We start from the raw sequence: 14,684 nt of genomic DNA, 5'->3' as shown, positions 1-14,684 counted from the left end.
CATCTGTTGAAATTATCTCCTTCCAAGACATCCTGGGTGCATGGACCACTAGTGTGCCCCGTTGAGGACTAAAGCCTTTGACCATAGTTGAATAAATACCTGCAGCCAGGTGAGAGCTAGAGGTTTTGACTGAGAAGCTGGAGAAAGCATCAGAGACAGTAGAGGTTTTAAAAAATATTTTTGAACCTGATGCACTAGTCTGCCTGCCTGGCTGACATCTCCGTGCCCGATCCTGTGTGGGGGAGGGAGTGGCAAAGAGGGGGCTGATGCTGCTGGGCCCAATCCTGTGCCATCTCATTTTTGCACCCCCAGCTGGCTCTGCACCTGGGGCAGCTTCCCCTCTTGCCCTGCCCTAGTTACAGCCCTGGAATATTGTGTTAACTGGAATTTTTGTGTCCGGTCAGTACTTCTGATCGGAGACTGTACAAGTCCTCTCAAAACTGGACTTTCCCATTGAAAACTGGGTGCCTGGGAACCGTACCTTAAACCCCAGTTTTTGTTATAGACTCGTGCAAAGAAGAGTGAAAAGAATCCTGCTACGTGTTCTGTTTTCAGACCAACACAAAGCACTGTTAGTCAATGCAAACTATTTTGGAAGGTCACTGGTTTTTTATTTGTCTATCACCTTAGGTGATTCATCTGTGCTTATACTGATTTGAGGAGTAGGTTTTCTAGATCTGAAAGAAGTGTGGAACTTGAAAGATTAGATCAGGAAAAGGTCATCTGCACAGAAGAAGGCTAGGTGATTAGAGTGGGAGACAGACAATAATAGGTCAGTTAGCTATGTGGGTTGGACAGAGCAAGGATGGTGAGGTGGAAGGTTGTGGTTAAAGCACTGGTCTGGGACTTAAGAAACTGGGGTTCAATTCGTTGTTCTGTCCCAGACTTCCTTTTTGATTTTATGTTTCATCATTCTCTGCCTCAGTTCCTAATCTCCCACCTTTGCCTGTCTTGTCTATTTAGACTGTAAGCTTTCAGGGGAACAGAATGTTTCTTACTATGTCACTTCTCTGACACCTAGCACAATGAGACTCTGAGCTCAGGTGGGGCCTATAGATGTTAACATAGTACAAATAAAAATAAGCAACGACATACTGTAAATCTAAGGATAATTGTGGTGTCTCTGGCAAGCCCAGCTGAATGGGAACAGCCAGGCCTATAAAAGGGAAAAAAATCCCAAATGCCAGTTTCATAAAGTAAGTTTCTCCCTTTTCTTTTGGGTAGTGGGACAGGAGGGCACCAACCCCCAGGACAGAATGTACCCCATATAAATAATACTGTAAGTTACAAAAAAACTCAGCATCAACCTCATGCATTTCACTGAAATGCCTCAAAAAGAGCCGTTGATGAAAGCTTCATTGGAATAAATTACAGTCTTTACTTCCATTAAGAGCTATTTAATCCTTACTCTGAGCAAAAGGAACACATATGCAGGACAAAGAAAGGTCTAGCACAGGCCTTTGTCTCAGGCATACCTTTGTCCACAGGCCTTTGACAAAGCCCCGTTGATGGAAATGTTGGCCGTTCCAGGGTTGTCTGTGTTACTCTTTCTTGGAATAGTAATTGAGTGCGGCTTACTGGAAGAAAATGGATAGTTTCAGTGAAACTTTCTTGAATGGGCTTTTTCAGGGATTATGGGGCTGTGCCCCAGGAGCATTCTGTTTTCTGCAAAGCTAGAAGATAACATGCTCACAGGCATTTTTGCCTTCTCCTTCCATGGGTGGAGGGTAGAAAAAAAAATCTGCATTTGCAGGAACTTGGCAAGGGAAGGGAGGGATGGCAGCTTTGCAACAAACTCATTCCCAACACCCTTTTCTCAACCTTATGGAAGCCATTCTGGGTTCTCCCTGGAAATTGGGCAGCTTGTGCCAGGTGGGAGGGGATTTGTGTGCCATTGTTTCCTTCTAAACCATGTGGGAGTTTTTGGCATCAATGATTTGCTGCCCTTGCCAGCATGAGACTGGTTTCCCCTGCTCCTTGAGCATGCCATGTGGGTAAGGAAAGCAGAAAGACCCAACAGCAATGAAGTACAAGTCCTGGAGGGCAACGGTTCACAATCTCACATGGATGGGTTGTTTGAACTGAAATAAAAAATCGACTCTGATGAAATCTTGGTGAGTTAGGTTAGAGTTTTACGTTAATTGCAGGGGGGAGCTGTTAAATTGTCCAAATGCTATTCTGCACATTGGGCTCAACAAGAGGAGCAATACTGCATGCCGTCAGGGTGTGAGATAAAACAAAGAGGAATTGAATTGGCCAGAAAGATCTGTTTTACTAAACAAAGAAATCTCAGTCTATGATTAACTTTATTTCATGCTGAGGGTAGAACATATAAATCTAGGCTCTTTCATGGAACAGTACATAACAATACCAGCCCTGTAGCAGGGAGAGCATACCACTGCTGGATTATCTGCAGTAAACCTGCTTCAGAGAAGTTCAGTCAGGTTTGTTTTAGCCTAACAAATACTCATTTTCTGCTACTATTAGGAGTGCTGTGAATCCCAGACTTTCAGATAAGCCTGTATGCGCTTGAGGTGCTCATCTCTGGGGCTGGCTACATGAAACCCAATTTGTTTGTAGCAAATTTAGCACCTGTTTCACATCAGGCTGGAATGATATGGTTAGTAGTGCTAAGTATCGTGAGATTTACAGAATTAAAGATCTACAGACTCCAAAATCCTGAGACAGCCTTTAAGAGACTTAACAGGATTTTGGGGAAAAAAAAGAAAAATTCCTAGCTCTTCGAAGAGTAAATAGGATCTAGGGGAAAAATGAGTTTCTGTTGGTTTGTTATTTCAAAGGGGACTTAGGTAGATAACAGAGATGAAGAGATGACATTTGCATGGCTGACAGCCAGGAAAAACTTTTGGGTGGGTTGTAAACAACAATCACATCTTAAAGCTGGAATGTAAACAGAATGAAAAGTTCCTGGAACATGTTTGCTTCTTGTAAAGAAGACATGATATGATCCCCCCCAAATATGTGCTGTAAACTTGCTGCTCAAGCCGGAAAAGAAGCTTGCTTGGCAGGATTGAAGGATAAAGCACTATAACTTGGCAACTGCCCTTCTCCCATATGCATGGTTGCTAGAATGTTTGACAAAAGGCTGCACAGAGGGTATATTCTCTGGGCATTCTGCCTGGGAAAGAAATGAATAGAGGGGATGGGCTGGAAGAAGTACACAAAAAGGGACTCAAAGACAACAGGAAGATGTTTGGTGCAAATGAGCTGCCCTCTGACTTTAAACAACAATCAGATGCAGCCTAGCTTATCAAAAAACAAGCCCAGACTCTCCCCACACACCTCTTTATGAAGTGGAGACTAGAAATCAGAATGGAAAATGTCTATTTTAACATAAATATTCATTGCATTTTCTTATCCTTGCTGGTATTTTGTAGGATTACAAAGAAGAAATCTGAGTAAGTAACACAAAACTTGTTCATCATCTTGGAGTACTAGGCCATTTGCGTTTGATCCTACTCCTGTTTTAATCAGCAGAAAGACTTCAGTGGGAGTTGGAGCCAACTCTTAATGCTGAGGCTATTTTGTAACCTGTATGGGGAATTACATATGTGCTAATAGGCCTGTTCACCTCTGCGGTCATTTCAGAAGGATCAAATAATCAAAATGAAAACACAGGCCATTCTCAATTGATATAATACATGTAGATCTTTTCTTGCCGTTATTGTTTTTGCCTTCCTAGTAATGTTGCGTGAGTGTTTTTATGTGGCCGGAGGAGCATAGGGGGAGCAGCAGCTCACCAACAGTAAGATCCTGCAGCAAAAGACTTGGCGTTTGAACATATTAGGCACTCAAAATCCCCTGCTCCATTTCCTTCTATTTTGTCTTTCAAAAACAAACTCACTCATAAATGCAAGGAATAAAATTATGTAGACTCTGCAATAGGATACACTGTGTACTATTGTACTAATGAACTGTGTGTCAATGGAAATTTTGAGCTGGAATTAAGGGAGCCATACATGATTTTAGCAAACAGTAACTTTTAAATGTCCTTTTTATTTGCCCATGAAAATATGTGGATTAGATATTCTGTAGCTGAAACTTAATTGAACTATTGATCTGGGAATGGCTCCTTGAAATATATGTTAACTACTTATTCTAAACAATCTGGTCCACTTTGTACTTAGCTCAGACAGTCTGAGTTCCCCAGACCTGAAGAAGAGCTCTGTGTAAACTCGAAAGCCTCTCTCTCTTACCAACAGAAGTTGGTCCAATAAAAGATACTACCTCACCCGTCTTATCTCTCTATTGTCATGTGTGAAATCCTCTGAGAAAAGAACCTGCAATACTAACTTTACCTAAAGATGCCTTCATGTGCCATTATTTTATTCCCACTCCAGAATTGTATTTAACTGAATCTTTGGGGTAGTCTTTTTAAAAAAAAAAAATACAGCATTTGAATGACTGTGTAAAGCATAGGGTAATTTAATCAGTAGCTCTTTGTAAAGGCTGTGAACTTTTCCAGTTGATTTTTTTAAAGCCATTTCTCTGAAAGACATTGAGTGGTGAGAGGATGGTTAAGAGAATGATTGGTCACAATGACTTAGAGAATAAGAATAAAGTGTCTTTATGTTGTAATTAGAGTATTTATTTCTTAAACACATGGCAAATCCATAGTGTTGACCGTAGTATTGAAAGCTGTCCACATGTGGCTCAAGTATTGTAGTTGAGAGATGGCAGTGAAATACAGTTGCATTTCCATTGTGCTATTGAACTGTAATGTGCTTGATTTCTTATCTTAATTATATGTACAGTCTCTTTTTAGTCTCACACTGAAACAATGCTTAAAAGCTATAGAAGAGCATTTGTTCCTTTAAGAGACTTAATGTTTGGAATCAAGCCTACCAACTAAGCCATTTCTTTTCAAGAGAAGAATAGGCTCTATTCACCGAAGTTATCAACCAGAATTTCACAGTTAAATATGACATGAGGGACTGCTTTTATAGTGAAATAGCTCATGATGCTACAGTAGTAACTATTGTGTTGGCATTTCTAGTAGAAACCCTTGTTTCAAAGTATTTATATCTTGGCTGTAAAAATGTGCTTCAGGTGGTATTTTAGCATGGCAGATACCCCTACTTGGGAGCAAAGACTGTTTATTGGTAACACCTATGTACATTTTCATGATAAGAAATTAAATGTGTATTGAGGCAGTGTGGCCTAGTGGACTGAGCCCTGGACTGGGATTCAGAAGGCCTGAGTTATAGTCCTGGCTCTGCTAATGTGGTGCTGGATGAATTTGGGTAAGTCACTTCATGTCTCTCTCTGTACTTTGGTTTCCTCTGATGAAAAGTGCTCTATAAGTGCTAGGTATTATTGTTAACGTCTTAGGTCCTGTCTCCATTAGATAAATTTGCATCGGTCTAACTTCATTGATGTAGTGATGCTGTGTAAATCTTCATAGCAGACATTTTGCCATAGATGTTAAAGCACAGTTTACACTGGTATGACTTAATTCTATAAATTACCGGATAGCATTACTCTATTAAAGGACTTTATCCTGCAGTCTTTGCACTAGTCATTGACTTCAGTGGGAGGTTTGCTTAGTTTCCCCATTGAAGGCAGATGTCCGCCTTTTATTAACAAGATTCACAATCTCCAAGTCTTGATAGATTCCTGCCACTATTTCCAGGTAGCAGGAATAGACAAGAGACTTTTCCTCCAACCCTCCATATGCCTGGTTGATCTCGACCTCACCACAGTAGTTCATGAGTATTCTCCAGGCAGGATTACTACAGTGGGTCCCATATCGGGCTATATGTGAAGACTACATGAAACAAATGCAAAATATGGCTGACCACTTACTTGGCAGAATTTCCTCTATGGGCCTGATCCAAAGCCCACTGAAATCAGTGAGCCTTTCCATTGACTTCAGTGGTATTTGAGCCTTTTAGTGTATTATACCTTTACTCCATAGACTGGATGGGTTTCGAGAGCTGGTTGAAAATTTTTTGAGGAAAATTTCAGCTTTGTTGAAAAGCCAAAAGCATGAAAACTGACTTTTTGTTTGTTTATTTTGTTTTTCAGCCAACATTTTTCAATTTTTGCTTTTCAGTAAACATTTTCTTTTGTTTCATTGAAAACCCAAGTTTCGATGCAAAATTTTCAACCAACCCTGCTGGTTTCCACTTTGTTTCTGGGCGCAATTCAAGCATAGATCTACAAAACCCTCCTTGGTTTGGAACTTGGCTGTCTTAGAGACCACTGCACTGTTCATGCTCCATCTCAGAAACTGTTGAAACGGATTGGAGAGGTGGGGTGCATAGACATTTTTATAGGTGTAACTCCAGAACCACATCACCCGTACTCAGCTGGAACTATGCAGTGCAGGCATGAGTGCTTCAAAGCGTATAAGTGCAAGACGATGACAGTGGCTGTGACAACAAAGCCCCAGTCATTGAAATGTCTCCTTTTACTGTACACTTTGTCCTGTGTTTAGAAATCATCTTATTCAGGAAAATGATACTATGCGCTATTGAACTGATTGCTTTCTGACTGAATGGAGGTTTATTTATTTTGTAACTTTTAAATCAATCAATAAGGTTCAGTTAATAGTAATCTAATTAGCTGGGGCTTGTTTTCATTTTGCCCAATACATTTCAATTTACAGGAAAGTGATCCCTGACTGCTATACAGATGTAAATGCAGTGCCTAGATATTTATACAAACCGACAGCAGAAGCAGAGAACAATAATTTAGGATAAGACTGAAAAAACTGGAAGCTTTTTTACTTATTTTTTGCTCATTATAATTTATTTAATAATAAATAATAGCTTCTAAATCCTCATCGAAGACCCAAAATAAGTGACCTGCTTTTCAAAAGTGCTGAGTATTTCAGCAGCCGCTATTGAAGTCTATGGGAGTTTTGTCATCGTTTTAATGGGAGCAGAATCTGATTCAAAGGCATGTTGTGAAACAATTGCATTTTGGTTGACAATTCTGTGCTTTAGAGAATCAGTAAGCAGCTTGTGCTCTCTGTAGAAGTAATCTATAAAGGTTATACCACTTTTATTTAAACACATTGCTAAACTGTTGGACTTGCACCTGCTATTTAACATTTTTAACTGGACCAATGCTCTAGCAAATGAATTATATTCATCCAAATGGAAAATGTTTCATATGGTTTTAGTTAAACAAGAATTTAAGAATGAAAATTGTACATGTATGTGACAGTAGCTTCTTGTGCCTCTGAGAGTCCTGTGTTTGGGGATGGTAGTTTTAGCTCTTACCATAGTTTGAGCATCTTTGCCTGTGAATATACTGCTGGCATTTCAATGCGTATCTTAATTACACAGACATAGCCTATTCACTATTTGACTGCTAATATTTAGTAGAGATGAACATGTATTCCAACAACTGAAGCAAAAGGCTGACATCAATCCATGCGACATCTGCTAAATTCACATGGGGAAGATAATACAAAAACAAATACATGAAGAATAGAGCTACATAGCAGGTAAATATTGTTTTTTCCATGCCCCACCCAAAGCAGGCAAACCCAAAAGAGAGGCATAAGGACAATGAAAAAGCTGCCTTCAGTTTTAAAGACACAATAATCTCTTTTCCCATTGAGTTATAAAGGTGCAGTGCATTCAGTTTTCTTCAAGAGTCTGAAATCCACAGGGCTGTATGCTGATCTTACAAGAGTATATTACAGGAGTAACTCTTTTGAATCAGTGGAGTTAGAACTGTGCAAGTGAGATCACAATCAGGCTCCTGTTCAGGGGAGTTAAGAGCCAATAACATTTTATCTGGTGAGGGAAACTGCATTAAGTACATGGCATTGTTGAGTTGCTAAGAAGCATAAAAAGTGTAATAGGCAGCAGAGCTGTGGACATTGGACCCTATCATCACCCCATCTGCTGCACTGAATGCAAGGCCAGTGCTAGGAAACTGCACCACAGTTAGTCTGCCCACAGCTTTCCCCTGTGCAGGCAGCACTGCTCTGGTGAGTACAGCTGCTGGAAGGGCATGGGCAGCCCAAAACGGGGAGCAGGACATTGGCAGAGCTCAGGCATTAACAAGTGCACAAAAGTAAGGCAACCCCCAAGGAATTGCTGACAAAGCAAGGATGCAAAATGGCTCCCAGGGCGGATGGAAGGTCAGCCTTAGAAGAGCAGCGAATACCATGGTATTGTCCGGGATGGGGGTGACAGGCTATCAGAGGGGCCACGTATCCAGAGCCTGACGGTGCCTGGTGACTGTGGGAATCATAATGTGATTCTATACATGCCAGTCAGACTTAGTGAACTTCTCTGTTTACATGGCTGTTGTGGTCACCTCAGAGCAAACACCAGGGATCCCCAAATGAGCACATGGCAGGCAAGATCAGCAGCAATCTGCCAGGAGCAAGGTGTCTTCGCACCCAGATGCCACACCTCAGAAATAGCACCTATCCCCCGAGTGTGGTATAGCCGTGGTGGAGGGATGGGGAGACGTAGTAGATGGGGAAGATACGCAGAAGTCCCACTGATATGGTGGAGCGGAGTCACAAGGCAAGCTTGTGCACCTGCAGTACAGTGATCTCTGCTTTAGCTCTGTTTCTTCTTTCAGCTGGTTGTTGAGTGGCTTTTGTGATGGCACTCGGACATTCTGCATGGAGTCTACCTATACACAGCTGTAAAAGGGTCTGATCCTGCTTCCACTGAAGTCAATGGCAAAACTCCTGTTGGCTTTAGTGAGGTAGGATAAAACCCTAACTGCTTCTCAGGGTGACTGAAAAAAGATTGAGAACACACTGCTTTGCCTTCATCTTTGAGTATGATTCTTTACTGCAATAGTTGAGTAACAAGCATAGAGGTCAAGAGGACTGGTCTGCTATAGCTAGGAATCATATTTGCATATGCTGTGTTTGTATATCATTTGGCCCACTATTTAACTTAATAAAAATACGCATCTCTTTTAAATGAATGGGGAGGATTCCAAAGTAGCCATACAGTGATATTGAATAACGTGAGACATGAGAAGCCCCCTACTTCTTTTTTTCCCCAAACCGCAGAATAATTTTACACGTCAACTTACAACAGAACATAGACCTATAAAACTTTTTTGTAACCTGGGCAAAAAGCATCTGCACTTCCAAGGCAGTTATTTATGGCTAATATAAGGGATAGGGAATTAAATAGATTGCTGGCGAAAAAGTGGAGGAGACAAAGGTCAGCCATTAAGAGAAACTTCTTCTTTTTCTCTATTTTCTGTTGTTACCGCTTAAGCATTTAATTCATGTTCTCCCAAGCAATGTGATCAATTCATAACAAAATATTAGTACTTTCACATGTCTAAGTGAAAGCATGCTGGATTCAATCCCCAGAAAGATTGTTAGTATCCGTAGCAATATCACTGCCACCTTTTTGACTGCAAATCATCCTTTTCAACCCTTCCTCTAAATCCCTCTTGATGCCTACTTGGACATCAGCCTTTCAGCAAGGAAAAACACTCTATACTTCAGTCCCATCTTCTCTAACTTTGTCTGCTGCTTCTCAGTGCTAGCCTTCTCTAACACAACAATAATCCACCATTCTCTGACCACTGGCATTGTTGCTTGCAGCCATACATTTGGGCTGTGTTCTTACGAGTTCCCCTAAACTAAACATCATTAGAGCAGGCCATTGTTTAGATGAGAGATAAACCATGTGCTGTTGGATGGGGTGCTGCTAATTCAGGACATGGACCTCTGCCTGTGAGACAGTATGGAACCAGTACTCCTGCATGGTGTTATATACCTTTTTTTTTAGGTGAAAAGTTAGACTGAAATTCTGGCCGTTAGTTTGAATTAAAAATCCCATGGCACTTCTGTAGCACTGTGACAGAAAGAACAAACGCCACCACCTCATGCAGAGTTTTGTCTTCCCAAAGTGGGAAGGACAGCCAGAAACTCCATCTTGTTCACTGAGGATATTGATCTCAGATATTCTGGTTATGAATGCCAGTGTACAATCCTCAGGCAGACAGACAGACAGGATATAGGAATTGAGGTGTTAGTCCTGGTGTCCTGGCTAAATTGCAAGCGGGGTGTTTATAATATGTCTGCTTAACATTCCTCCTGTGGTGTCAGTTGTCTGTGTTGCAATTCGTTTTGTTTGTATCACAGTAGCACCTCCAGACCCGAGCCAGCGGGGACATTGTGCTGTGCACTGTACAAAGAGACCACCCCTACCCTGAAGAGCTTATTATTGAAACAGGCCAGGAGGGTGAGAGGGAAACAGGCAGAGTGACTTGCCCACAGTCACACAGTGGGGCAGTGGCAGAGCCAGGAACAAAACCTGCTCTTCTGACTCTTAATCTAACCTAGCCGTTAGACCACATTGCCTCCCAATACGTGCAGGCCCTCGCATACGTTCAAATGAGAACATATTGTTAAGAGCATGCCTGTAGCACACATCATCCCAGGATGTTGTGAAGGCCAAGACTATAAGAGGGTTCAAAAAAGAACTAGATAAGTTCATGGAGGATAGGTCCATCATTAGCCAGACTGGGCAGAGATGCAAAACCATGCTCTGAAGTGTCCCTAGCCTCTGTTTGCAAGAAGCTGGGAATGGGTGACAGGGGATGGATCACTCGATGGTTACCTGATCTGTCCATTCCCTCTGAAGCAGCTGGCATTTACCACTGTTGGAAGACAGGATACTGGGCTAGATGGACCATTAGTCTGACCTACTATGGCCATTCTTATTTTCTTATGTTCTTATCCTCAGACCTCACTGTCTGCTTGTTTAGTTGAGAGGGCGTTTTACAATCTCCTTCTGGGTGCCAACTGCTCTGTAGACTTTCCCTCCTGTCTTTTCTGTTCTTTTATTTTATGTTCTCCAGGCCATTCCCTGCAGTCCTTAAATCCCACACTTCTCCCACACTTTCTCTGTCCCCCTCTGGCCTTTGCCTCTCCTTGCTGGGGCGTAAGGGCTGTACCCAGCAAATTACTGAGCACTTTGGCCCCAATCCAGCTAAGCACTTAAGCATATGCTTACTTTTTAATCTTCCGAGTAACTGATTTTAAATCAGTGGGACTGCTCCTGTACTTACATTTCCCCCCAAGCTCAAAGCGAACCTTGGGAAATACAAATCTAATGCAAACACACTGAGTAAAGGAGGGATTGAGATCACCCACTTTAGCACAGCTCTATCCCTAACCCTCTATGATAAAGTAACTAAATCCTGCTCCTTGAACCACCCAGCTTCCTCGAGCACAAAGCTTTCTCCTTGAAACATGACCTGTAGATCCTTCTTTACCCCAAGCTGTGCACTTGGGTGTGTGTATGGATATACTGTAATGGGCTGTGAAATATTTTGTGACATTTGTAACAGCAACACTATCCCCAGACCACAGTATTACTAGTGAAATAGAAAACAGGCAGAAGAGGTGATGCTGTAATTGTATAAGGTTTGTGTTCAACACTGCTGCCTCTTTGGACCCTCCTCTAAAAATTGGCCCTAGATTGCTAATTTCCAAGAATTCCTCATTGCCTGTATACCAGAAGGAAGTATTTGATTTGTATGAATCTACCAAGCCTGTCCCATGAGTCACTACTGCATTTGACTCTGTGCTTAAATGAAATGACAAAGCAAGAAGTTAAATGGAACTGTGTCATAAACAGGGAGAATAGAAATGCTAATTACTGTAGGTATTTTTAAGTTACTGCTATAAAGACCAGCTGAGCTGCTAAAGAAGAAGCTAAGTGCATCTATATGATTTACACTGGTTTCTTAGGAAATTACTGTGGCTGTTCTTTTGCTCTCATTCAAAAATCATGCTTTCTTTCTAAATCTGTAAGCATTATGACCATTGAAGACATGGAACAGCTATACTTCACAACCAAATTTAATATGATACCTCTGAAGCTCACTGGCTAAGAATATTTTACATAATAAAACATGTAGCTGATTTAATGACTAAGCTGCTAAATGTGAGTTTTCTATGACCCAGCCAATGTGTACACACATTAATTAAAACATAAAGGTCATAATAGACATTGGCATTTAAAGATGCAGTACCCTTTTTCCACTGAAAGCTCTACAATGGGATGATGATAGTTTTTGCAGTCAGTGTTTTTTTTTTCCAGGTCTAAGTACAGCTATACAAACACACCCCTTATATGAACCTGAAGAATTTTCTATATTGATCTTGTGAAGGATTTGGGTTAAATTTTATTCTTAATTATATTTGTGTAAATTTACAGTAACCCTTCTGAAATCAGTGGTGTTACTGTAGATTTACACCTGTATCGTTTTGAGCAGAATATGGCCTATCATAATGTATATAGTTAGACTGTTAGCTCTTTGGAGTGGGAACTGTCGTTTTGTTCTGTGTTGGGACAGCAGCCAGCACAATGAGATCCGAGTTCCTGACGAGGGCTCCTAGGTGTGACGGTAATCTAAATAAATTAATTGATTAAATAAAATATCAGGTAGTGCAGCCATGTTAGTGACATAAACCCATGCTTCAGGTACTACGGGAGGCACACAACTGAATGTGTCCTGCTTCTAAAGGGTCAGCTATATTGAAATCAATGAAGCTGTGCCAAATTACACCAGCTGGAGATCTGGCCCAATAAGTGCAAATACCTCATGGTTAAAGTAATACTCCTAATTTTCTTCTTCTTCTTTTTTTTTTTTTTTTTTTGGGGGGGGGGGGGGGGTGTTGAATAAAACACGTATATGATTGGTTGAAGCTAGCCAGGATTTCATTTAGACTATCTGAAGGCCAATCCCTAACTAAAACAAAACAAACACACTTTGGTAGTGACAGTTAAACAAATACTTTTCTTCTTCACAAACATCAGTCTCTGAAAGGTCATTGGACAGGACAGGTGTTTTTAGAATATTTACATGACAGCATCAAATCATGTCATGAAATTTGTCCTGATCTCAGCTGTCACTCTTGAGATTTATTGTATGAAATAAGATGGCTACTTGAAAATGTAAAAAATCCATTCCCTTTGCTTATCACTATTTAATTTTTATGTGTTTTAATTTTAAAGTGCCCTCTGTGGGAACCTGAAGTCTAATCTTGAATCAGTGGGAGTTTTTCCTGGGTGAAGACTGCAAGATTATGCCTATGATGGTTTTCAAAAGCCCCATCCCACATATCCCGATGTCGTTCTCTGAAGGGTTACATACACTCAAAACACCGATATGACCCCACGGCCTTAACAACCTGGCTGAATTCTGTTCTTGGCTGTGCCACTGACTCACGGTGTGGCATTACACCAATCACTTCTGGCTAGAATTTCAAAAGTGGACACCATCTTGGCTGATTATAGGTTGTTAAACATCCAACTGAGACATCTTGGGCCTGAAAATCAGACCCAAGATGTCTCAGATGTGGCACCTACAGAGTGAACTGAAGCTCTGAAAATCAGAGTCCAATTTTGAAAATGTAGCTGATAACCTCCCTGTGACTCTTTTTCCCCATTTATTAAATGTGGGTGATCTTCCTTCATAGAGCACTTTGAAAGCTTGGCTGCAGAGTGCAACATAAGTGATAAGTATTATTCTCTTCTACTTCTCTCTCTTAATACCTCTTGGTAGTAGATGGGACAAAAGAACACTTAAGATCTTTACCCAGGAAGATGAAGAAAAACCTTCCTTGTACCCACTACTTCTCCACCAGGACTACTGTAGTTTGAATAAATCAATAAATACTACTCATTTCTTTGAAGCAACAGGAATCCCTTAAGGAAAATAGAGCTAGAGATTGTCAAACAAGACTGTGTAGTGCATTCTTACGAAGGGAACTTAGTGATGAGTGGATAGTGCATTATCTGAAACAAGTATGATGTTTAAGGGAAAACATTGGTGGAAAGAAAAAACCTTCAAGTCAGAGACTTCTGTTTTTGCCTAATATGGTACACTAGAAAAATTCTTCAACAAAAGTGAAAATATGACCTTCCATAATATTGACAAGATCAGTGAAACTTTATGCCATTCCATGTGTAAGTTAGCATGGCTTGCTATGACTTGCATCCCTGATTTCACAGGTTTTAACCAGAGTATTATAATCACTATTTGCATCCACCCATTTCTATATTCTGCTCTGTCTTTTGATCTTTGAAGTTTCCCACCCCACCTGCCTCTTATTTATCTTGCAAGTTTTCAGAGAGGTGCACCAAATTCTAAAAGGGAGAAAACTGGAATTACCGAATTTCAGTGAGCAGTCACATCCACCAAACTACATTTTCCTTGAAGTGACTCAAACAATATGCAATTCACAGGAAGCATAAGTAAAGTCAGACCTTCCCTAAATCCTCTGTTTTCAGGCATAAAGAGTGTAGTAGCTATATTTTAAAAATACACCCTAATAGCTGCTAACATGACCAGTTAGATAACAAAACTTAAAACAAAAAATCTTTTTAGGTTTAGTTTAAAAAAAGCTTTCTGATCTGCTTTGGTTTTCTCCTAAGCGGTCTCCATGTCTCTGTCTGGAAAAACAATACTGTCCCTGCAACAGGTGAAACATGAACAAGCTCAAATATTTTCAGGACGAAACTATTAAAAAGATTTTTCTAAAAGTTAAAACTAAACAGAGTGCAGTAAATGCCCTGGAAACAATTTCTCTTGAAAGTACAATTAACACCTAGAAGTTTAAAACTTAAAAGAACAAGAACGTTTCCTACCTGTGGCTTTTGTGTTGGTCAGGAAGTGCAGCTCTTTTCTGATTACAATCTCCC

General features: G+C 40.7%; 1 protein-coding gene across 1 annotated transcript in view; it reads right to left on the bottom strand.

Moving 5' to 3' along the window:
• The window catches only part of CUNH4orf19 (chromosome unknown C4orf19 homolog), a 58,427-nt gene extending 43,743 nt beyond the window's left edge, over positions 1 to 14,684 (bottom strand). Inside the window, exon 1 of the mRNA XM_067551576.1 lies at positions 14,631 to 14,684. The gene's annotated coding sequence lies outside the window, so the exon portion shown is untranslated. The remainder of the gene's footprint in view (positions 1 to 14,630) is intronic.

The sequence above is a fragment of the Emydura macquarii genome, unplaced genomic scaffold, assembly GCF_026122565.2.
Source record: "Emydura macquarii macquarii isolate MOO-44397 ecotype Brisbane River unplaced genomic scaffold, CSIRO-AGI_Emac_v2 contig_1353, whole genome shotgun sequence".
In the NCBI taxonomy this organism is placed as follows: domain Eukaryota; kingdom Metazoa; phylum Chordata; order Testudines; family Chelidae; genus Emydura; species Emydura macquarii.
Note: the sequence above shows the minus strand (reverse complement) of the source record. Positions and strands in the feature narration are given on the sequence as shown.